This window comes from Clarias gariepinus, chromosome 2 (genome assembly GCF_024256425.1).
Source record: "Clarias gariepinus isolate MV-2021 ecotype Netherlands chromosome 2, CGAR_prim_01v2, whole genome shotgun sequence".
Lineage (NCBI taxonomy): Eukaryota > Metazoa > Chordata > Actinopteri > Siluriformes > Clariidae > Clarias > Clarias gariepinus.
In genome coordinates this window covers 16,836,430-16,860,973 of record NC_071101.1, presented here as the reverse complement: position 1 = coordinate 16,860,973, position 24,544 = coordinate 16,836,430, and the positions used below count along the sequence as shown (strand labels likewise).

Genomic DNA, 24,544 nt, shown 5'->3' with positions numbered 1-24,544 from the left:
GCAATTATGCAATTATGAGCATTATATTAATATCATATTCTTCATACTATTTTTCTTTTCCTGAAGTGTGTGTACCCCAGATGTCTTAAACAGCAGATCAAAATGAAACTTATTTAGTTACGCTCAGCGTGTTTAGTTTTTAATGACCTTGCTGCATTATTAAATATAATTTGGCTTCAGTCTTGGGCTGTGTCTTTATTAATATGCACAATTTTTTTTTTTAATCCATATAGGTGTTTGTGTTTTTTTTTTTTTATTTTATTTTTTATTTTAGCTCTTTGTATGAAACTTGTTTTTTGTGCTTAAATGTTATGCAGTCATTCGTCCTCCTGGCAGGACTGCGTTGTTTATGTTGTCCACAAAAATACCAGACAGCACAGAGAAATAGATTACCTCAGTATTGGGTTTTGGATCATATGACGGTCTAGGGATTTTCACAGATTAATGTTTACACAACAATGGAAAACCTTTTTTTTAATATGATGGGAATTTGGTGGAAAAAAAATATAGCACTCCAGTGTGCATCAGCATTAGAAAGAAAAAAAAGGTTTGTCCTATTATTCTCAGCTTTACGGTATAATATATTTTTTTTCAAGCTTGTCTTTAGTCAAAATTTAGGTGCATATGATTGCATTAGGTCTTTGTTGTTATAAAGTGTCCTGCCATGAAATTTGTCACCCACAATGCAAGTACAGTATAAGTAATCGGGATCAAACTCCACAACCCTCATTCCATGCGGAAATGCTTTCTAAAGTTCAGCTGAGACTCTCACGAAGCTGCTGGAGTCCCACTGAGAGAAGTCAAGTTGGTGTCTTTTTTTTAAGTTACGGTGTATTCACTACAAATTGAACTCTTCTCTTCTTACCCCAGGTCTGATCATTTTGCTAGCTAGAGATTACAGGAGGGAGGAAGAAAAGAGTTAAATATGTACACCAGCTCACTTTTGAGTGAAAAAGTAACTAAAACTATTCCTGTAAGGCTGCACTGGTGGGGCAAAATGTTCTCCCAGGCCTTATTTTAAAAATTCCTTTGCTGGAATTTTTAAGGAGTGGTAAAGCGTGTTTTTGAAAAGGGTGCCGTAATCAAACAAGGTGAAATGAAATTGTAAACATGTCAAATCAGAAATTGCAGAGTGTAATACAAACCGTAAAAAAGGGTTTTAACTGCCTGTTTGAGCGTTAGTTAGTTTCTTCTGGCATCCTTGCTTGTTTGATGTGTGAATTTCAATTGGTAGGATTGAGGCAGGAGCAAGGTGCACCCCCCCAGACAAAACCTTATTACAATCAAACATTAATATTGTAGGTCATTTTTTTTTCTTCTTGTGTAATCAGCAGCAATCTAAACCAACATGTCCTACTGGCAACTGTGAATACAAAAAAGATAACTGGTATTCTGCTTTTTCCTGGCACATTTGAGGCAGGATATCACAGAGATACGATTATTTGACTGCTTCTTATGTAAAATGAGCTCATTTTAAAACCAAATCTTTCAAACAGGCTGTCAGTTAATTTACATCGTCATTTACATTTAGTTATTTGATTATGCACTTTGGTTAAATGTGTTGCATAAGTAAGATGGAGTTGAGTCTCATTGTCCAGGGCAGAGGGAACATTGTAATGATATCCACAGGGATATTCTATAAAATTGCTATCGGGACAGATTCGTCTGATCAGCTGTATTTTCTTTATTGTTTGTACTTTTTTTTTATTTTTTACATTTCCTCATTCTTTTGTAAAGGTCACCGGTCTGAAATCTAAACAGTCGCCACACATGAGTTTTGCAAATTCTGCACAGGGTACGAATAATGATAATTCTACTCGGTTTAAGCTTTACCATCCTGATAAAGCCAGTGGTAAACCTCTAGTACGATCACATTTGTGGTGAATTTTGAGGGAATTCCATTACGTCAGACGTCCGGGAGCGGTGAGTCAGGCGTGGCTAAAAATAACAGCTCCAACACAGTGTGTTAAGCCTCTGGATGACAACTCGTTACACTATCTCCCTATCTTTCCGTCTGAAGAAAACCGATCTTCAGCCAGTAAAGGTTACCATAGAGTCCCAAACACACCTGGCATTTGACATGGTGTAGTAATGAAATCTATCCGGTTTGGCTTGTAAACATTAGACACGCTCCATCTTTCTGCCTGGTTGTGAAGCAGATGTTTCCTGCCGTGTGGAATACTGGTGAACACTTCCTTTTAGTAGTGGGATGGGGGGGGGGGGTACTCTCACACACACACACACACACACATGCAGTTAGCCTTTTCCATTGTAATTCTGGGAAAAAACTTTGTTTTATCCGTTTTTGCAGTGTTACTAATTTTTTAACCTCTTGACCTTAGGGAGTCTCTTTGCAGATCTTTGGCTACAATAAAAGTATAGTGTGATATCTTCTAGGTCATGGTGAGAATGTTTCCTGTTTTTCCACTCCATCGTTTGAGATTTAAGGGATTCTACTATAAGTAGTTAGAAATAACTAGGGATGGAAATCGAAAACCGGTTCTTGTTGAGAACCAGTTTCCAGTGTTTCAATTCCTCGGAATCGTTTGCAAAATTTGCAAACGATTCCCTTAACGATTCTAGTGGGCACGAATGACATCATCACGCGCATTGCGTAACTTACGCACGTTGCGTAGCTTACGCTCAGTCAATAGTAAGCAAGGTTCCTAAGCGGAACAAACGCTCAAAAGTCTGGTTGTATTTCACCAAAAAACATGAAAATAGGGCAACTTGCAATACTTGCAGCTTAGATATTTCCTCAAAGGGAGGAAATACCACTAACATGCTAAAACATTTGCACACACAGCATGCAATAACTATAAAAGAACGTTTTCGATCCGCTCCGGACTAACAACTAACAGTTCTCAACCCAGTAGAGATGGGAATTGGTAAGATTTTTACGATTCCAATTCCATTTTCTTCCCAATGAGAATCGATAAGGGAATCGATAAAGAATTGAATCGCTAAACAGAATCGAAAATGGAATTGGAATCGTAAAAATCCTATCAATTCCCATCCCTAGAAACAACTGGGGTTTGGTAATCAAGGAATTAAAAAAAAGTTTAAAGTTAAACCTCCTCTCTGTAATACCGGGGACTTGGGAGGAAATTTCTCATGAATAAAGGCATAAAAGTGATTGACCTTTACAGTAGATTTCAACCACAGGGTGCTGTCCAGACTTAGTTGCAGTATAAAACATTTAAATCAGACATAATGTCCATGAATTTCGATCCCGATTAAGGTAGCTTGAATCCCCCACAAGTACTTTTTGTGAGCGTTCAGCGAGTGGAAGGATCAGTCGGCGGATAACTTTTATCAGCAACTTGCAGAAGAGACTCAAAAGTTTGTGGCAGCTGTACAAACAATCATTCCTGACCTCGCTTCAAACCATTTACGCATGTTTGACAGATCAAACGAGTTCCTGGGAGGCCAGCGATTCAGACGCAAGCCATCGGTTCCATAGATCAGACCCGCGTTCCATTCGTCAATGGTTGTAGATCTCAGAACATAAAAGACTGGTGAATTTTTGAACACCACTTTAGCAGCCTAAAATTCTAGGTTTGTGCATGATGATAGCGTTATGGACCAGTCTATAGATTACACATGGAACTAGAATGGTTTCAGTTAATTGAGCTATAATCTAAGTCAAAATGGTTTATTTATTTATTTAGTTGTAAATACGCATGGCCTGTTAACCCGGATACATGGAAAGTTGAATTCTTTCGAAAGTTAACGTGAGCTGTTTATGCACGTGGTTATAAGTTAAAATAATAATAAGAAAAAATATATAAATCACGTGGATACACAGCTCTCGTGTGTATATATGCACATATATAATTTATTTATTTATTTAAAATTTGTTGATTTGTAAGGAGCACTGAATTTTGTATGAGCTGAAAGTGGTGGTTTGCGCTAGATGGGGGTTTAACATGTAAAGGCTGAATGTTAGAGGCACAATTTAACCTCCCATGTTTAATTCATAGACCTCATGGATAATGTATTGTGCCATCTTTTAAGTTCATTATCTTAAGCTTTGTCAGGGATGGTACTGACATGCAAGGATGGATTTTCATTTATTATTATTATTATTATTATTATTATTATTATTATTAAGACAGTACTTCCCTGATGCTTGATTTTCTTAGATTTGTCATCCACGTCTTAGTCACAACCCTTTAATTATGCAACAAGATGACCCACTATAGTATGTAGTGTATGGTTAGTGATTATGCAACAAGAAAAAATGTTATTGTAGTCTGTTGTGTAGTTAAAGAAAAAATGTTGCCTTATAGCCTGGAGGTAAACTTCTAAACCACACCCAGACGTCCGTCCCCCCGCCTGTACCCGCTCTGCAATATGGCTAATAGCTGTCGGAGGTAGCGCCTTAAGTCTGATGAGAGGGCAATTAAACAAATGACAATTTCAGCATGAAAAAACAAACACACATAGACACACCTGCTTATTTGTATGAGTTGGATTTCTGAAGAAATGGAAACATTCCCACATGTTTCATCGTAGGAAGCAGCAAGGCCTGATTGATTGATTTAATGAATCGTTAAATAAACTCATCTGTGGTTGAAGGAGGTGGAAGATAAGATGCCTCACTGGCTGAGATGATTTTTGATCCATCTCAATCAGGTGAGGAAATGTTAAGTAATGGGTTGAAAAACTGAAGCACTTTTTACCTAAAAACATGCAGTTATTCATTTAAACACAACTGACACACGATATTACTTTAAATAACCTTGACTTCGCGTGAAGCATCAGTAACACCGTTAATGCACCGCTCTTGGAGATATCTGACTATTAGTAAAACTTACTGATAAAAAAAAGAGAGTTTTACAAGCTTTGCACTTAGTGCATACACAGTCCTTGTGTTCGCATACTCACGCAACCAACAAAACCTGATGTGACTTCTTCACTGTGCAGTGCAGACAATTTGTGTGTGCAGGTGTGTGCTTACAATGATAACACCAGGTGTGACTAAGACATGACTACTGCGGCCAGTCCTTGCATTGTTCCCATTATTATGAGTGTCACATTTGTACACATTAAACTTTCAGAGTGTAACAAGACTAAGGCCTCGTCCACACATGCACAGGTATTTGCATTTACATCTGTGGTTTTGTTAGAATCAAAAAAAAAAAAAATTATAGACACCAGGGTTAAGGGTTCGATTCATGGAGTTTGGCATTTATTATAAACAGGTAGTCGAAGTTTATTTAACGGAGTATTGTGTTTAAGTCCACCTGATTAGATGGATCAAAAATCATCTCACCCAGTAATGCATCTCATCTTCCACCTGTAGTGACACCAGTACTGTACACATGTTACGTACTAGATCTAACACATTCCTTAGGTATAGGTGCAGATTTCACCGTCTTTTCTCACAGCGTAGTGGACCGAATAATTGGAAAAAAGGATCATCTCAAAGCAAACAGTTGTCTTGTCTTGTCTTAAGCACTCAATTTAAACCCCAAAGGTCCTCTACAGTATGTTCTGTTCATTCCTTCTTTCTTCTTTTTCCACTTAGCTACAAGGTTAAACACACACAAAACAAAAAACAAAACAACACTTGATAAGAAATGAGAGATGGAGAAGTTGTTGCTGGCTGTGATGAAATCCGTTTCCTTTTGATCTTGTAGCTTGTTGAATTTACTTATTTATTTTCCAAATATATATATATATATATATATATATATATAAAATCTTTTTTTTAATTTTTTTAATTTTTTGCCTACTTGCGTGTAGTGTGAGCGCTTAACATGTTGGCTCCGTCTGCGGAAATGGGATGTGGTTAACCGATTAAGAACGACACAACTGTCGCACTAGATTTACTCCTAGGATTAACTCCTGCTCCTCGTTCAAAATCAAGAGAGAACTTTTACACTTGGAACTAGAATAGTTTTCTAGTTCAGTTCACTTCTTCTTCTAGGCTTGAAAGAAATCTTGACCCTGGGTGTCTCCTGGCTGAGAGAACGCACGAGCCAGAGGTCACCGTAACCGAGCAGGTGCAACGTGAACTTACTTCCTGTGTGACTCAGTATTAACACTGTTTACAGTACAACAACACTGAGGGTTGCTCTGACTTTTCATAACCTCAATGTCATACTTCAGGCATAGATTAGTTTAGTTTATTGGCAGGAATGCATTGTTGCTGGGGGAAAAACAATTGTTACCATGGCAACAGGTTTGAAATAAAAGGAACGAGCTGAGAATGGGCTCCAGGCTACGTTCACGTTGTCGAGTTACAATTTAATTTGATCAGATTGGACTTGCACGCCTTCACATGATTGTGATCGAAAATGACGTTCTGGCTCTAATATGGAACAGCATGCATGCGTACATCTGTAAAGTACGTATTTGCTCACGCCATCTGGGTTAAAAGAAGTAAAATTTGTGCTACCACTCATCATTTCCAAACAATAAAAACTATTTTAGCAAAAACATTCTTGGGATTTTGCTCTGGATTACGAATGGCAAATTAGTCGGCTGTACTTGTTGAGGTCAAGAGGAAGGAAGAAAAAGACAGACGCCTTGCCTTAATACCTATTTCTAGCACGGCTACGAAATCCCAAAGCGATGACGTCATCTATGATATTGTCCAATCACCTACATAAGTGACCTGGATCTAAGCAAAAAAAACTGAGATCTGAGATCTGTCTCACGTTTGGGTCAAAAACAGATTTGTGTCACTTCAGGCTGGTCATGGTGTTCGATATTAAATATACTGTTAAGTAAAGTAATTGCAAATTTTCAGTCCCTAAATTAATGTTTAATAAAGTGCTGAACAGCAGAAAGTTTGAACAGCAGGAACTCGTTCAAAGTCTGTACTGCACGAGTCCATGAGTTTCTCTTAGTATTGCTCCAAAAATCAAGAAACATGAATGCGAGCCATAATTGAACCACATTTTCTCCTTTTGATTCCTAGTGGCTATCATCACAGTGTTCCCCAGTCAGTGGGCAGTGGATGCTTTGGTACTGGGTCGCACAGAAAGAATAAAAAATATATATATTTATTTGATTTTATTTTAATTTTATTGCCTATCCAAATCTGCAGTGTTTTACTTGTAAAAAATTTGTAATTATTATTATTAAAGTGTGTTTGAGACAACTCAGCTGGATTAAAATCAAGACGGAATGTCCTAAAATCGCCACAAAAGCACGAAAAATCACGCTTCCATTTCCAACAACCTATCTTTGTGAGACAGGGTTGTCTTAATGACAGCAACAAAAATTAAATAACCGAGCAGACTGGACACGAGGAATATACACTTCAGGTGTCCCTGTCCCCCATCACTCCTATATCGGAACGTCTCGTCACAGGGTAGCTAACACAGAGCTCATACCGATTGTGTGTCATGGTATGTTGTGTATACATTATGCTGTTTATTATGCTTTGTTACGATTGTGTGATGGCCGGTCTGTGGAAAAATTTAACTTGCATGGTCTTACATAAAAATGTAGGACCATTACACAAAACCATAACCACAAAAAAAGGTTGGAGACAACTGACTTAAGCTTTTTATCATCTCTGCATGAAGCAAAATGTCGCATTGCATTTGCATTCTGTTTTGTTTTCAACAAAATACATGTACATGTAAGTTTTAATCATTTTATTTCAGACCCTTACAATAAAAAGTAGCAGTGTTAAATCTTATAATCCGGCGTGTTTCATTCATTTTAGAGAGTAAGAATGCGAGGAAAAAGCTTTTGCGAATGAGCCGTGAATGATGTTTTGTGATGGGCAGCGATATATTTTTATGTTGTTGATTTTACTCCGAGGTTGTCGCAGTGGATGATTTTAAATGAATGTTAAAAAAACAACCAAGATTAGATGGAAAAAGCAACTGTCCTCTAAACATCCTAACAGTAGTGCACTGACCGAAACATACTTTTTGAATAACCTGTGTGGCGAGTGTAGTCTGTACTGTGCTGGTTTAAATGCTTAAATGATTTAACAGGAAACAAACGCACTGATTTAATGAAGGTGCGTTCAGAAGGACATATGCAAGTTTGAAAAACATGACGTGGGTGGCGTGGTGTGGTATCTGACATGACCGCTGCACGCTTTTAGAAGCAGCTGAACGTTTCTGAAATGTTTTGGCGGACAGGGAAAAGGTTTCAACACACACACACTCACATAAACAAACACACACATTCTCCCGGCTGTGATTTTTTTTTACCATTCCAGGGCAAAGTTCACGCTCTGTGTATACACAACCCATCCTCATGTGATCTGCTCTCTGTCTATTTCTAACACATTTTTGCATTAAAAAAAATTCCTTTTGAATTTATGATCAAAGCCTTCGGAGCTTTGAGTTCTGACTACTGAAAAAAAAAAGTTATCCAACAGGCTGTTGAACAGGGTGTGTGATTTATATGAATATAATGAACAGTCGAGAGGTGTGATATGCCTAGACACCATCTGCATTGCTGTTAACACACCGAAGCTATATATATATATATATATATATATATATATATATATAAAATATATAATGTATATATAATATATAATGTATATATTATTATATAAGCTATATATATATATATATATATATATATATATATATAATTAAAAAAATTAATTGTTTGCCTTATACCAAAAGTTAGTAAAATGTTTTTAAATCTATGAAAAAAACCAAACAAACAAAAACCCCCACAACTGAGTTCCTGTCATCATTTGTGTCATTGCAGTTCCCCCTTCAAATGTGTTTTCTCTTTTAGTTAAAATGATAAAAAAAACAGCTTGTCATGTGACCATGAAAGCACCATATCTGACATCATAAAGACATTTTTCTTTTGTTGTAGCAAACAGACTTAAAGTTAGCGCTTTCTCTTCGTGTAAGAAATCGACACCAGAGAGTCTTTCCATAAATCTATAGGTACAATAAAACTGTAGAGTCAGAATGTCTGTATAATAAAGATATTTGCTAATATAATAATCTGCGAGGGACGCAAGATGAGTTATAGAGACACATCAAGATGGTTTTTGGAATTTTCCCCTGTTTGTTTGTTCACACATCATGTAACGAATTTTAATGGGGTCTGCACAGGTGTATTTGTCCGAGTTTGAGGTAACATACAGGCTTTTTTATCGCGGTTGGCCTGACTAAAGATATGATCATTTGAAATTTAAATGTACAACACCCTTCATTTGTATTGTTGTATCATTGTATTGTATCATAAAAAAATTTAACTCAATAGAATCATTAGTTCGTCTCAAAATTTAATAGATAACGCTAAACATTTTTTTAATGCATGCTTGAGTGTCAAATTGAAATCTAGTTAATAACGGTGATCTTGCACCTTAATTTCGCGCACTTCGCGGTAAAACTACAAATTTTTAGTTCATTTCAAAATTTAACCGATGGAGCGGTACATTTTTAAATATGTGCTTATAAGTGGGCAGTTAAATTCCACGAATTTAACGAAGTAACAGGCACATGTAGTGTTATATAAGTTAAATCACCCCACAGAGAATTTTTTCTAACCCTTTTTCTACAGTTAATTATTTTTAAATCCTTATAAATCGGTGATTTGCATTCTACGCAGCACTACTGATTAATATTCTCTTCTCACCAATCAGAATTGAGCATTAACCCTGCTAGAGTTTCTAGTAGGGTTAACGCGACTTCAATGTAAAGTGTGTCAGGATGTAGACAGGATGTTTGTGTAGTTTTGACTTGCAGGATTTGAAGAACATCGAAGTTTTAACCCTTCAACACTTATTTCTCCAGATAAAGTTTTTAAAGAATTTTCATTGTGGTTGGCGCTCTGAGCTTGTGTTCGCTGCAGTGTGAACGTCTCTACTACTATTTCTGAATGTTACGAACATCTAGCAAATTTTTAGTGAGTCTGCGTAAGTAATTTTCAGTTTATCGAGATGATTTTAAGCTAAGGAAGAAAATTTTATGTGTTTATCCATAATCAGTTAAAGCGTAACAACTTGACTTAAATAATAGTTTTAAATATGTGCAACCCAAATGAAAACCAGCGTAATACTAGTTTTTTAGATTTTGCTCAGCTCCAGCAAACAGGTTCCAGAAGTATATTACCTATAAATTTAAAGATGTACGTTTGTTTTTTGTTACTTCATGCGATGTGTAATCTTTTTAAGGGTTTGTTGCTCCATCAAATGGGAATGGAGCCTGAATGATTGTGGGTTTAGATATTGGCAATGGCAACGACTCCGATCAGATGTTTTAGTGTTTAGTGCTTTCAATTACAAATGTTGATGTAAATCAATTAGATTCCTGAGCATTAATATGTTTAAAGCATAGAAAAAGAGAGGGAGAGAGTAGGAAGAGATTTAATGTAAGTTATCTTGTGGCGTGTATTCTTTCCTGAGAAATTACTGCGAGATTACTGGTTCACTACCAGTCAAAAGTTTGGACACACTTTTAATTTCTTATTTTTATTTTCTTTCTACATTGTTAAACCATGCTCACTTATGATCTATCTGTAAAGCCTTTATAACGCCTCTAATCTGAGGAGGTTGTTAATTGGAGATTTTTGAGGTTGGTTACTTTAAGTGAACTTGGAGCAGAGATACGTTTTTCTTTTGTTTTTCTGGGATGCTCTTCATTAAAGCCAGTTTCATCATGGTGCTTGATGTGTCTTGCAGGAGCTAATGAACATTCCTGTCTTCAAATAAGCACTAACTTGTTTGTTGTTGTTTCTGATGTCATATGTGTTAATTTATAGTTTTGAAAGACTTCTACAGTGTAGAAAATAACTCCAAACTTGTGCCCAAACTTTTGCCCGGTACTATACTATATGTTGCTTTGTGCTTTGGGTAAATAATCCACAGTGAAGTCAGCTGAAATTGCAGAAATACCCAAGTGAGTGGAGGGAGGAAGCCGAAAGGAAAGTAAAAGGGTGGAGGAGGAGGAGGCCTGAGATTGTCGTATTGTTGGACTCTGTCTTCTTCTTCTTCTTTTTTTTTCTGCTGCTTCCTAGTGATGACAGTACGAGGTGCAATCAGGTGGAGAGAGAACGCACACACACACTAGACACACTAGACACAAGACAGCTGTTTCAGCTGTTTAGTTGCTTGCTTGAAGCAACACACCGGATAGTTTTTGATGCTCATTTCAAAAAGTCCTACAAAGTAAAGATGAGCAACGAGCATGAAAAGTGGAGGCTCCTTTTCCTCAAATATGTTTTAAATGAGGCTCATTATAAAAAAAAAAAAAATAATAATAATAAAAAAGGGCAGAAACAAAGCCTGAGATCTGAAATGGATTCTTGTGGTCTTGTTAGTGTGGAGTGTCAGGAGGGCTGATGGATGGTTTTTGGCTTGCTAAAGATTGTTGATCTGCAGGGAAGTTACCCACAGCTCATTGTGATATAGCAGGTGTATGTGTGTGGGTGTAGTCCTCCTGGACTTTCGGAAATAAGGATTTAAATCAGTTGGAACAGGGATTATATAAGGATGAATACTCGGGCTGCACAATTAGGTGTAATTTATTCCTTAGTTAAGCGTTACTGTCTGAGATATTGCTGAGTGAAGCTAAAGTTGGTTAAAACCCTCTATCCGTACTTGGGAGTAATTCTGTGGTAATTACCTTCCACACATGCTCCCGTGTGATGTGATATTTCTGTCCTGATCGGCCACATCGGTGGTGTTCTTCGTCCTCCACTGTGAAGATCACAGACGGAAATCCACACACACACACACACTCTTTATTATTTTACTCTCATTTAGAGACATGTTGGATAAACAAACATCTGACTGACTTGACTAATGCTTGTCACGTTCAGTCTCATTAATAAATCCTCCTCTAGATTTTAAACAATCCCCAAGATGCGAAATTCAAAACCGAGCGTCTCATAAGCATCAAGATTATCATTTATTGTAGTTTCAGTTCATTTTTTTTTTTCTCTCTCCTTTACTCCAGCGGCTCATTGACTGCTTTTCTAAGAAAATGCAGCCTGCCACAGGTCTCGCTCTCCCTGCAGTCAGTTTGTTGCAGTACTGTTTTTTTTTTATAAAAATGTAATACAGGCTTTCTTCTGATAAACTTATCCAGTCTGAATAGGGCAAAGATTTCCATGATGCGTTAAATCACAAACTTTAAGGATACTTTGAATAATTTATACTTACTTAAATTTTTTAAAAATATTTTGTGTTTTTAAACATTTATTGAGTTAATATGATTTTGATCAGTATTATTGCTCATGTTTAAACGACTACAGGTTTATCATGTACAATGTAAAAGCAAAACCACTGGTAATAAGCACCGCAGTCATGTTTTAGGGTTGTAACCGTTACTCTTGTGGCGGAAGCTTCTGTGAGGAAGCTGATTTACTCATTTCAGTCCTGTGTAAAGTGAACATGGTGATGTCATTCAGAAGTATTTGCATCCCTCCCTCTCAGTGTGAGTGACTGACTGATGAGGAAAAGAGAAGAGAGAGGTTAAAATGAATGGTGTGGCTTAACGCTTACAGTTAATTTGGGGCGTTATTTTACTAGAAGATGCACAATTTATTCTTCAGTGGTTTTTTGTTTGTTTGTTTGTTTCTAGCCTTCATGTTTGTATACGGTAACTCTTGCCATCTTTAGTACGAGCCAATGTTACAGTGACGCTGCCTGATGGACATGCGGCTTCCCTGTTCCAACTGTGATGCTTAGATCTCAGCTGTCTGTGTATCACTATGCTCAAATACACACATACAAGAGAAAGAGATGGTGAGATGGTGTATTGATTTTAGGGACTGGACATTTTAAGGGTTAATGGGATTTTTACTTCACAGAGTCAAAAATGATCCCCACTCTTGTTGTAGAATTTATTTTAACTTTTATTAAAAAGACAAATACATAACCTCTTTGCATTTCAGTAGACCTTGTCCATCTGTCGTTAAAAAAATGTTTTCGGCTGAGCCGCGAGCCACGAATGCACCGCTGTCTTCGCTTCTTCATCAGGAGTAAATTTTCATGCTTTCAGTGGACCAAATGGGTGAAAGTCAGATAGAGCAATATCAGGACTATAGTACCCCCCCCCCAAAAAAAAAAAAGTTTTGCAGAGTGTTGACAGAAGTGAGCAGACGAGCGTCTTGCAAGATCACTGTGCCCTTGGAAAGCAGTCGTCTGCGTTCAATCCGAGGTTTAGTCTTCAGCTCTACAATAAGCATCTCACTGTAACGAGCACCATTGATTGTTGAAACTTTTTTTCTGATAATGTTCCAGTCCTGGTTCTTGAGGATCACAGCTGACTTTTGAGCTTTTTCTTGCCTGGCGATTGAGACACGAAAAAGGTCATACTCTCGGGCTCGTAGTGATGAATCCGTGTATCCTCACCAGTAGCAGTTCGATTCAACAAACTTTCACCTTCCTTTTTGGAGCATCGGTCCAAATCTTGTGTGCAGATTTCCAAACGCTTTTTGTCTCTGCTCTTGCGTGAGTTGTTTCGGCACCAAATACACCCTGAGACCACAAACAAAACCCTTAGTGCACAAAAACCACAAAAAACCCTATCGCTCTTTCCGTGCAAATCACAAGTGGGGCATCAAGTATTGCTCACATCGCTGTTATAAAACCAACTGATGTAACACGTGGGGAGACAGTAGCCCTGAACGGAAAGTGCTGAGAAGACAACAGATGTAACCAGAGTGCACATCATTTTGGAGTTACTCGTATTATTTATTTATTTTTTAATTGTGTTCTTGAACTGGTCATTTATTAAGCGTTTTCTGTGATTTTTCTGCTCTTGGCCGGGTGTTCTCGATTAGCAGGAGCAGCAAGGGAACTCTAGATGGAAAATTAGTTCACATATAAATGATATTTTTTTCTTTTCTCTCTCATTATTCATGTCTGGGCAGAGACAATGGTGTGTTTCAAGAGAGAATTGTAATGCATTAAGCATTTTTATTTTTTTTTACCTTTGGCCTTTTTTATATATAAAAATAGCTGTTTCTTGTAATATTTGCCATTTATTTCTTGTTTTGTTATAAACGCTGTACAGAAACAAATTCAATTTAATTTTATCGATTAAGTTGACCTCAGATTTGCCCGAGTCAGAGTCTAATCCCTTTCAGCTTTTATTAAAACACAGCCACCAGAATTAAACCATTTTTTATTATTCCGTTTTTGTTGACCTGGTACAAATTTGCCTGAAGAACTTTCCAGTCTTTTTGTGACTTTTTGACCGCATGAACGGCCTTATCACTAAGCAACGGTTTCTGATTTAGCTGCAAGTAAGAGCCTTATTTTTGTGTAAATATTCTGGCGAGAGACGAAGAGGCATCGCTCACTTTAAGCTTCTAACCCAACAATTTTGTTGCTTTGGTTTTGCTTCTATTCAGTGTTTTTTTGCTTGCTGAGGTTAATGGCTGAGTGCTCTCCTTCTGGCTGGAGTTAATGTCTGAAACCTCCGATTGGTTTAAGTGCAGTGTTTACGACATGTCTATTAATGGAGCTCAACTAATCCGCTAATCAGGGAGTGCCAATATTTCATCTCTGCTAGTCTGTGATTTATATCATTTTCCCCCCCAGCATCTCAGTTTTTTTTACTTTAACCCTTTCTTTTTCTTTTTTTTGCATGGTGTGTGTGCGTGCATGCGTACAGGGAAGCAAAAAAGTATTTAGTGAACAGGTCTGTGAGAGCCAAATCTTGCTTCTTTGTAGGTGACCAAATACTTATTTTACCAAAGAATTTACCAATTAATTCATTCAAAATCCTACAATGTGATTTTCTGGATTTTTTCCTTATTTTGTCTCTCATAGTTGAGGTATACCTATGGTGAAATTACAGGCCTCTCATCTTTTTAAGTGGGAAAACTTGCACAATTGGTGGCTGACTTAATACTTTTTTGCCCCACTGTATATATCTAGAGGTCTTGCAGCATATTCCTAGTCCATCTCCAGCGCTTTAAAACACAAAACAAAAAATCCAAGGCGGCTCAAACGGGATTAACGAGGCAGGATGTGAATGGGATACACACACGCGCACACACGCGTGCACACGCGCGCGCGCACACACACACACACACACACACACACACACACACACACACACTTTCTGAGTGCCACCATCTGCTGCACTACACACAACTGCCAAGATGTCATCATGTTGATGGCACCAGATTTGTAGGTGATCCTGTCAGAAGCGTGTGAAAAAAAAAAAAAAAAAAAAAGTTTGAAAGTGAAACATACAAGAGATGCTATCAAAAGTTATTTAAAGAATGGTGTACCAATCTTCTCATTCTCTGTAATGCATTTTCACTTTTGCATTTGACATTATTCGTTCACGCTACAGTAGTGTATTTTAACCCTTTTTTTTTTTTTTTAATGGAATGAAAGATAAAGGTTTTCCAGGTCACCAATGTTGATTTGAATGCAGACTGGTGAACTTTGGTGCTGTTTTATTCCAATTATTTTCTTCCAGAGACGAGCAGCCCTCGACGATAAGTTTAGGTTTAATATCATTGAAGAAATCTCCATGCACAGCAGAGTATACAACTTGGAAGGTCTTTAACAGCAGTTCTATACGTCAATAGTCCGTCGTACACGTGAGATAGACAGGTCTGAGTCTAGACCTGCCTAGGTGAATCAACCCCCAGATCATAACACCGCCTCCGTAGTGCCATTGCTTCATGCGCTTTGCCTCTTTTCCTGATCACTCTGGAATAGGGTCACTTGGACCACATGACCTTTTTCCACTGCTCTAATGTTCAATCTTTACACTCCCAAAATGATTTTTTTTTTCTGTTTAGTATCACTGAGTCGTTTCTTTAGTCCCAATCCTGAGAGTTCTCATCATATTGTTTGTCTTACTTTCAGTAATAAGTAATACTACTAAATTTCATCAGGTCGTTTAAGTGATCAGTATAATCCTGTCGTTTATATTTTACACACTGTATTAAATGTCACATTTAGCACTGCGGTTTAGCAGGCTCTCTGTAAACTAATCTTAGTATTATGTTCTGTATCAGGAGTCTGACTTCATATTAACCCCTTCACTTTATGAGGTTATTTTTGTTGCCAGAAGTGACCTCATGTTTTCTGTGTTGTCGTTAGTAAAATCAGTGGGATACAGGCAGCACTTCTGTATTGCAAGTACGGGGGGTGGGGGGTGTTGGGTGTTGGTTGGGGGGGGGGGGGGTTGAGGGGGATAAAGTTTGAGAGTAATGTTCTGTACAGTTCTTTTGTCAGCTGAAGGTTGCTCCCCTGCTGTATTATTGCCGCTTCTATTTTTAGGAGCATTACGACTCATGCATGTCAGCCCAAACTGCAGGAAATTGCCCTTTACTTGGATTTTTATGCTCCCTGTTTGGCTCCTTCGCACTCTCCCTCTGACGTGCTCGGGCCCTGTTGTGCCATATACATGGTCTCATTACCTGCCTGCTCCAGATGCTAGTTTCCCCTGATTTTTCTTCCCCCAGCCCTCTGCTTGTATTTTCTGTCTGACACGCACAATAGAAAGGCGGCGTTCAGGGTAAAAAAAGTGGCGTTTTAAATGCGATGCTCACCTTTGCATTCGAGCAGGTTTTCCATTTTCTTAATTGTTTGCGATTTTCATAGTTTTGCATGGATTTTTTTTTTTTTTTTTTTTTTACAGCAGGCATTTGCATGGATTTTTGGTTCTGTGTGTAAAGAGTATTGGGGCCGTTGTATTTCTTTAGTACATTTACATTTGCAGGATTTTGGCAGACGCTCTTATCCAGAGATTTTTATCTCTATACATCTGAGTAGGTGAGGATCATGGGTCTTGCTCAAGGGGAAGACCACTTGGTGGTGCAGGGTTTTGAACCTGGGACCTCAGTCATCTTAACCAAAAGTGAACCAGTTGCTAGTTCATGTCTGGTGCTAGTGCTGGTTCAGAACCGGCTCAATAGTGATCCTTCTAAAAAGTGGCTTTTTAATTTTTATTTATTTATTTATTTATTTTTAATCCATTGACTAGAGAGTCAGTCTCGTCATTACGACAGTGTATAAATCTACTTTCCTGGCAATGTTAGTGGAAAAAAGAATACTAGCGGCAAAAAATGCTAGCGACAAGCAGACCAACAACATTGTTGAACTTTAACATGGCTTTTCGAGCAGATCTCCTGGCTTTATCATTACTTGGAAAGCATTTAGGCTGCCCTTTTTATATTTGGTCAAAATGTATTTATTTATTTAACCTTTGTCTATTAATGGTCAGGTTGAATGTAAGCCTGAAATGCTGAGTCATCACATACCATCGTCTTCATACCAGGAACTCATGTGAGGGTTGTGCGATGTACACTTTTACATTTAGGCATTTGGCAGATGCTCTTATCCAGAGCGACTTACATTTTTATCTCATTATACCTCTGAGCAGTTGAGGGTTAAGGGCCTTGCTTAAGCTTCTAACAGGGACAACTTGGTGGTTGTGGGATTTGAACCTGTAACCTACCAAACCGTAGTCTAATGCCTTACCATCATGAAGCAATGTTTTTCCTTGACCTGGTTTACCCTCGGAAGCTTCCGGAGAGTCAGCTCGGTTTAATGTGAGCATGTCAGGATGGAGAGGCAGTATTTAAAACGTAGTGATCCAGGAGTGAACAAGTCAGCGTTTTTTTTATTTTTTTTTTTATTATTATTATTTTTTTTATTAAAAGTGGACAAGCAGATTCCTCATGTTTAGCTCCTCTCACTCCAACAGCATGAGCACCCTGCCTTTGGTCAGACTGTTAATATTTCAAGATTAAACATCTGACATTAGCTAGTTACATAACACACTACTCACTATCATCATCATCATCATCATCACCTACAGCTAGGTTTACTTTATTAAGCAACCCAAAGACATACAAGAATTGATTGTGATTAATTGTGTAGCTAAAGCTGAGATAGTGTGTGTGTGTGTGTGTGTGTGTCTGTTATTGACATTAGCCTCTGATATAGACTCTAAGCCCAGGAGTGCAATTTGTTCCGCTCAGTTTAATGCATCATCTGTCCTGCTGATTGTGTGTGTGTGTGTGTGTGTGTGTGTGTGTGTGTGAGAGAGAGAGGGAGAGATTTCCAGGTGCCTGGGTCTCTGTCTAAGAACTAATACGGTTATCTGTATATATGTGGACATTATCTTTCTGTGTGTGTGTGGTTCAGCAGTGGATTAGGAGGGATTAGCTTGTCAGTGATGCAGTTTGACTGCCACATTTCCTGTTGTGTATGTTTGTGTGTGTGTGTGTGTGTGTGTGTGTGTTCACACATTAGCAATACCAGTAATGTTGGTTGTCTGTGTACTCTCATCATCATTAAAAAAAGGAACACATTAAAGAAAATAAATTAAACTTATCACACACACACACACACACACACACACACACACACACAGTTCCATTCAGTTTGTGTTTTAGTGCATATTATGGTGTCTCTTAACAGTGGTATGATCTCTTGGGAACATTATTAGCTAATCGTAGGTCCAGTCTAAAGTTTGGTTGTAATAGGTTGGTTGTTGCTTGCTGGATCTCCATCTCCGGATTTGATGCTGTGTGCTGATGACGAGTATTGCTGAGTCACTGCTCTCTGTGATTCATTATGTCAGTTAACAAATCATTTAGTAAATATATATATTTCTAGAATTATCGCCACTTCCCAGGAACTGTGACATTCGCCTTGGGTGGAGTACAATGCCAGGACTACACACACACACACACACACACACACACACACACACACACACACACACACACACGAAACATTGACACGTATGAGCAATTTAGCATAGCCAGTCCACCCACTGGCATGCTTTCAGTAGGCGGCAAGAAAGGAGGCGAGCATGTGAAGCTTAATCTGGCGCTGAGAAGACACCACCATGTGTCACCCCGTGGACAAGGTTCCCTGGTGTTCCAGAGATGACGAGCTCCCAGCATCCTAACGGTGCTTTTTCCTAAACGTTTCTCAGAAACGAGTGATTAGCGAGTTCTGAGGAAACGCTTGCTTTTCTCAGTCTGATGATGTAATGACCGTGAGGTAATCTCCTGTAGATAGAGAACATGGCCGTGTCTGTTCAAGAATAACCCTGGGTCAGAGCACGCTGGGGAAATTGGTCCTCTCTAACGGCGTTTTATCAATGTGGAATCCATCACAGTGTGTGTGCGAACAAAGCATAAATATGACCCTAAAGCGACTTTCGCGCCATCAGTGCACAATTACCCAATAGATCAACAAGAATTTGTGAAGTGGCAAAGCACAAGCTAATGACCGCTTAGAAAGGCTCTTTTGGCGTAATTGTTTTTCAACGGTTCACTTCGAAATGACTGTACACATCATCTCTCCTGTCAACCTCCTCGCGGGCTGTTTCACAGCCGAACAATCGAGTCAGCGCTGCAGTTATTGTTCACCGCCATCTCCCTTTTTCTGTTTGTGCTTCTCCCTTAACTTTGGCGGATCTTTTAAATATGGATGTACCGTATAATCACCTACATAATGAACTGTAGAGCTTGGAAGATAAGATAAATATTTATTAATCCCGAGGGAAATTGCAGTTCAGAGCGACGGTCATACACAGCTGAAACGTACACAAGGATAAAATGAAATAAACCAAATTAATATTCATATGTATACACTTGTCCAGAGAGGTAGTGTGCAAAATTATCTGGCAACAACAAGGGAGTCGACAAGAGCGTAATGGCTGCAGGTAACTGCTTTCCATAACACTTCTTAGTGTATGTAGTGAACCCGTCTCCACTGGATGTGCTCTTTTGTTTTGTTAAACCAGTTGTACGTATGTGTATGCAATAGAAGATTGTAAAATTACCTTTTTATCATCAATACAGTCAGTGATATACGTGAAACACGTTTCTAATCTGTAAACATTAGAGATGGGAGGAAAATCGATTATTATAATCCCGATTCTTTTGTGTGATTCACGTATCGCCGCCACACTGACTCCAAAATCGATGTTTAAATGATTGACTGCATTTATAGTCGAGGTGCACCGGTCGATCAGCCAGTGACTGGAATTGCCTGGTGTTCAGCTCAATGCGTTAAAAAGCCTCCAATGTGCCATTTTCTCTAAACTCTCCGAGCGAATTAGTCTCAAACCCACTCATTACACATGCTTTTAGGGAGTGAGATAATTAAAAAGTTTGTTTAGAAAAAATAGAAAAGTGGTGCTCAGTAAAATTGCTGCTTTTTTGTTTTACTGTAATTTGAAGTTAAATTTACAGGTTAACTCTTATAAGTTTGTTTGTATTGTTTAAATGCTGCTTTTGGTTCATAAGTGAGGAAACTGATGTTGTAAAGAATGGGCTACATTTACTCATCTTTAGTTTGGCCAAGTTAAAGTGTGAAACTTTAGAGTTATTCCTTAACTTTGTCTTTTTTTTAAGGTTCAAGGTCTTGAAATTGTAACAAAATCAGAAAAATGTAATATAAATTATATGTAATATTAAATCGGGATACTTAAAGAATCACAAATGAAATCGAATTGACGCAGAGGTATCATGATAATAATAAAAAACACATGTTTTAAGACCAGATTTAAAAGCATCAGCAGTCTGTGGTCTCTGGTAATGATATATATAAGGAGGTGACTGGTGATTCCCATCCGTAGTAAACATAGAGATGCTGTGGAATTTAATTTCTGGGCTCTTCTGTGTTAAAAATAAACATAAGTTTATTACTAGCTAGAGTTGCAACACATTTAATTGTCTAAAATTTATGAGTTTGTTGCAAGTTAAAACAACTATTGCTGGAAATACAAATCTCAAATACTTACATTTTTTTACAAATATTGCTTTTGAGTTTGCGGGCAATCGATTTAACCCTGCCACCCTGCCATCTACTGGACTGGAGAGTACAAACTCACATTACACAGCATTTAAATGCTCAATATATATTTGTAATAGTTTATTAGTTCAGAACCTGTGAAAAAATATGGCTGCTTGAGATAAATTAGACAAACAGGCTTATTGAATTGAATTGAGAATAGCTAATGAGAGGTGGGCATTTAATATAACAGTACAGTTATCAACACACATTTCCTTTTTCCTTTGGTCTGGTCAAAAGCTCTATTCTGTTGCTCAGTTCAGGAACAAGCCACACCCACCATATAGCACCGTGTGTAGCAGGCTAGCTAGCTCACAGTGTTCTTGTGTTTCAAAAGTAAGTGGCTTTGTTTTTGTCACTACTGCAGTCAAACTTTTGAGCTAAGAAGTGATTTTCTGTAGCAATCAATGACCCAGTGAAGTTAAACTAATTAAGGCAGTGAAAAGGAAGTAATACTTATGCTGTTTTGTTTGGTTTCCTTTTGCTCCTTCATCCATACTGGAATGAATCAGTAGCTGTGTTTACATCATGCCCTCATGTTCCACTAATAGTCAGAATAAACATGCATCATGTAAACAGTAAATGTCCGAACAGTCCCGCCTGACCCGGACTGATCGCAATAAGTTTTTAATCGAAATGAGAGGAGGGTGTCTCTCTTGTTGGAATAAAATTATATCCTTTTTGCGTTTTTGAAAGTTATATATTTTTTTGTTTGCCCAATGTTTGAGTATCATAAGATGACGTGATGGGTTTCTGGGAAGTCACTGTCCTGGCTGAGCTCTTAAGCTCCTCTCTTAATGTTTAAACATGCCCCTCTACGATTGTATCTCGGTTTGAAAGAACAGCAAAAATTCAATACAAATATTATTTCCATAATTTAATAAGGGTCTACCTTAGGCATCATCTTCTGACTGAAATGGCAGTTCATAAACAAGGTTGCCAGATCAGACACAAAGTCTCCCACCTGAGTAGTGGTAAAAAGACAATTACAGTGAAACCTCTGAAATAACGCAGTTTGCGAGTGTTCCGCAAGATGAGCAAAGATTTTTCGTAAATTTTGACTTGAAAAACGAGCAAGTCTTGGTTTACGAGTATCACGTATCAAGCATGCACTACGTGTTTTGCCGCCGAGCATCACCTGAGGCAATGGTTTTCCTTTCTCTTGCGCTGCGGAATTGTGGGTAATCATCTCCCCTGCTGGGTATTAGTGCGTGTCTCTCACTGGTATAATCAACATTGGTGCACGCATTTTCTCCCTCAGCCTGTCCTTATGTGTGTGCACGCGTGTAATTTGACACCTATGGAAGCAAATCAGTCTCATAAATAATTCACACAAAAGACATGATGTACAAATGCGTATCCCAGTTTACATAAAAACCCACGGAAAAAATATGTATTCACAAAACAACTTGCGTGCACAAAATAAAAAGTCATAATATACATTTCACAAATGCAAAACACAATTTACATACACTACCGTTCAAAAGTTTTAGAACACTTTCTAACTCCATGATGGTTTCTGATTTTTATTTCTTTCTACATTGTAAAGGAATGCTGAAGGCATCCAAAAAATGCATTAATCTCCTTTGAACAGTTAATGGTGAGATGTGTCTGCTACTTATGCTCTGTAAAGACTTCGTAACGCCTCTAATCTGAGGTGCTGTTAATTGGTCATTTTTCAGGCTGATAACTCTAAATGAACTTCTCGTCTGCGGCAGAGGTAGGTTTTGGTCTCGCCCTTCTGGGATGATCTTCATGAGAGCCAGTTTCATTATGGTGCTTGACGGATTTTGCAAATGCACTTGACAATACTGTTCTTGCAAGAACTATTACAGAAAGGCTGACCCCTGTGTCTTAAAATAACAACTAACTGTTGTTTTTCTTGTTGTTACGTAATTACCTAATTCCATATGTATTATTTTCTAGTTTAGAAATCCCCAGTATTGTTGTAGAATGTAGAAAATAAATCACTAAACAAACAAAAAAAAATTCTAAAACTTTTGAACGGTAGTGTATGTACAACTGGGTAAAATCTTTTTGAATGTTTAAAATTTACGAGTGCATCATGGACTGTGCATGTAAAAATCGACTTACGTGTGAATATACCTGGATTTGTGTGTGTGTATTTTTGAGACTTTGTTTACTGACTTACTTTACTTACTTACTGACCGAGTTTACTTACTGACTGACTGACTGATCTTTACTTTACTTACTGACCTACTTTACTGACTGACTAAAGAAGAATATTTCAGGGGCTTTTCCAGAGCTACCTACGTGTTTGTATTTCATTAAGGAAAAAACGGGTATCATAGGCTCATATCTTTTACCTCACAGTTGAATGCTGTCACCAGACCTGGCTGGAGAGGAAAGAACTAGATTACACACTTTAAGTGAGAGGCTCCACTCTCTGTATGTGTGTGTAGAGCATGTGTCTGTGGGTGCTCAGCTGACTGAGTCAAATTCTGATTAACAGCTTTCTGTGTGACCTTTGCAAAGTCCAAATGTTGACAGTAGAAGTTGCGCGCACACACACACACACACACACACACACACACACACACACACACACACACACACACACAGAGAGACACACACAGACACAGAGAGACACACAGACACAGAGAGACACACACAGACAGACACTATGTGTGCGTTCAAGTATGAAGGCTCGACCTGATAAGAGCTCCTTTGTCTCAGATCCATATGGCAGCAGAATTTTAAGTGTGTGTTCATCCAGTTGTGAGGCTGTGTGTGCTTGTGGGTTTTTCTTGAGATAGAAAGTCGTCTTTGTCTGCCTGAGCTCCGAGAAGACAGCGACTCAATGACCATACAACAAGTTGTGTGCCAACAAGTATACAGCAAATGCAAACATTTCAGCAGCAAAGCTGAAAATATGCTTCCTTCCTTCAACTGTCACTCAAGTGTGACACACAAACTTGCACACTCACACACACACACACACACACACACACACACACACACACACACAGTTATTTGTCGTCACGCTTGTACAGTTGCAACATGTGACCGTCGCCGGGGTGACAACCGCAGACTCGAAGATGTGTTCATTCTGGGTAAAGTTCTGCTCCTGAGCTTTAACTGTAATTTTTTTCTTCCTTCAACTGCCCCAGGCGGCCCGACTGACGCGACTGCTGGTTTTATCAGCTAAGGGCACATCATAGACCTTGTTCTTGTCTAATCCGTGCATTTTGCATTTTCGACAGCATGTCAAAAACATTATGCACAGGAAGCTTCAGGAGAGAGAAAACCCCAGATGACTCACTCTTGTATGATTATAACTAAGCTTGCAAATGCAAAAAAGACAGACACAAACACTTTCTTTAATCACCTTCCAGCAATATCACGGGTTCTCTAACTGCATAACACGTCCACGTCAAGGATGAATCGTCTCGATAGCATTCAGCATCTTCGTACCAATTCACAGAGTGAATAAATGTGACGGAACAAGTCCACCACGCCTAACTCCAGCTTCCTTTTGAAGTATAATAACGGCTGGCTTTCACTCTGACTTTCATGTGCATTTGTTTGCGCTCTTTTTCTCTTCAGACGGACACTTTCACAAAGCAGGTTTTACGGAAATGTATACACTCCAGATACTAATTTTACATTTTTAAATTGATCTTTAATGAGTAAGCCTGGGGTGTGGTTAAAAAAGAAGAGAGAAAAAAAAAAAGAAAAACTTCAGTGAGACAACATGCGGATGAAACTTTGAGAGGAACCACACTCAAAAGGGAACCGGTGCTCATCTGGGTGCCACCAGATAGTGTGATTTATAAATGA

The 24,544-nt window shown here is 38.3% G+C and overlaps 1 protein-coding gene across 2 annotated transcripts in view; it reads left to right on the top strand.

Moving 5' to 3' along the window:
• Nucleotides 1–24,544, top strand: part of LOC128542585 (protein diaphanous homolog 1) — an 86,910-nt gene that overhangs the window by 1,610 nt on the left and 60,756 nt on the right. The gene's annotated exons all lie outside the window — the stretch shown is intronic.